Here is a 1,814-nt window from a genome sequence, read left to right on the forward strand (position 1 = left end):
CATTACCAAACAACTTGGCATTCAGCTTCATGATAGCTCCTAAATATTGAGCAACTTGCTCTCCAATCACATCTTCATCCTTTTCAGAGGAAGAATAGTCTTCAGAGCTCATGAATGGCAGAAGGAGATTTAATGGAATCTCTATGGTCTCTATATGAGCCTTAGATTCCTTTGGATCCTTAATAGGAAACTCCTTCTTGCTTGAGGGACGTCCCAGGAGGTCTTCCTCACTAGGATTTTCATCCTCCTCCTCCCTTGTGCATTCGGCCATATTGATTATATCAATGGCCTTGCACTCTCCTTTTGGATTCTCTTCTGTATTGCTTGGGAGAATACTGGGAGGAGTTTCAATGACTTTCTTACTCAGCTGGCCCACTTGTGCCTCCAGATTTCTAATGGAGGATCTTGTTTCACTCATGAAACTGAAAGTGGCCTTTGACAGATCGGAGACTAGATTGGCTAAATTAGAAGTGTTTTGTTCAGAATTCTCTGTCTGTTGCTGAGAAGATGATGGAAAAGGCTTGCTATTGCTCAGCCTGTTGCGTCCACCATTGTTAAAGCCTTGTTGAGGCTTTTGTTGATCCTTCCATGAGAAATTTGGATGATTTCTCCATGATGAGTTATAGGTGTTTCCATAAGGTTTACCCATGTAATTAACCTCTGCCATGGCAGGGTTCTCAGGATCATAAGCTTCTTCAGAAGCTGCCTCTTTAGTACGGTTGGATGCATGTTGCCATCCATTCAAATTTTGAGAGATCATGTTGACCTGTTGAGTCAACACTTTGTTCTGAGCCAATATGGCATTCAGAGCATCAATTTCAAGAACTCCTTTCTTCTGAGGTATCCCATTATTCACGGAATTCCTCTCAGAAGTGTACATGAATTGGTTGTTTGCAACCATGTCAATGAGTTCTTGAGCCTCTTCAGGCGTTTTCTTTAGGTGAATAGATCCACCTGCAGAATGGTCCAATGACATTTTCGAAAACTCAGATAGACCATAATAGAATATATCTAATATGGTCCATTCTGAAAACATGTCAGATGGACATCTTTTGGTCAGCTGCTTGTATCTTTCCCAAGCTTCATAGAGGGATTCACCATCTTTCTGTTTGAAGGTCTGAACATCCACTCTAAGCTTGCTCAGCTTTTAAGGAGGAAAGAATTTATCCAAGAAAGTCGTGACCAGCTTATCCCAGGAGTCCAGGCTATCCTTAGGTTGTGAATCCAACCATATTCTAGCTCTGTCTCTTACAGCAAAAGGGAAAAGCATGAGTCTGTAGACTTCAGGATCAACTCTATTCGTCTTTACAGTCTCACAGATCTACAAGAACTCAGTTAAAAACTGATAAGGATCTTCAGATGGAAGTCCATAAAACTTGTAGTTTTGTTGCATTAAGGCAACTAGCTGAGGTTTCAGCTCAAAGTTGTTGGCTCCAATGGCAGGAATGGAGATGCTTCTTCCATCAAACTTGGACGTTGGCTTTGTGAAGTCACCAAGCATTCTCCTTGCATTATTATTATTTTCGGCTGCCATCTCATTCTCTTGTTCTAATGTTTCTGAAAGGTTACTGGTGCGCGAAATTGTGAACAATACTTTTTCACAACTCAAATAATCCCCGGTAATGGCTCCAAGAACTTGGTGGCTCAATACCATGGCATTACACAACTTCGCACAACTAACCAGCAAGTGCACTGGGTCGTCCAAGTAATAAACCTTACGTGAGTAAGGGTCGATCCCACGGAGATTGTTAGTATTGAAGCAAGCTATGGTCATCTTGTAAATCTTAGTCAGGCAAACTCAGATGTATATGGTG

At 41.6% G+C, this 1,814-nt stretch overlaps 1 non-coding gene across 1 annotated transcript; it reads left to right on the forward strand.

The window, feature by feature from the left end:
• Positions 1 to 1,034: 1,034 nt before the first annotated feature.
• On the forward strand, positions 1,035 to 1,138 carry LOC130952254 (small nucleolar RNA R71). The gene has a single exon (XR_009074435.1). It is a non-coding gene; the product is annotated as a small nucleolar RNA R71 (small nucleolar RNA).
• The last annotated feature ends 676 nt before the right edge of the window (positions 1,139 to 1,814 follow it).

Source organism: Arachis stenosperma, chromosome 9 (genome assembly GCF_014773155.1).
Source record: "Arachis stenosperma cultivar V10309 chromosome 9, arast.V10309.gnm1.PFL2, whole genome shotgun sequence".
In the NCBI taxonomy this organism is placed as follows: Eukaryota; Viridiplantae; Streptophyta; class Magnoliopsida; order Fabales; family Fabaceae; genus Arachis; species Arachis stenosperma.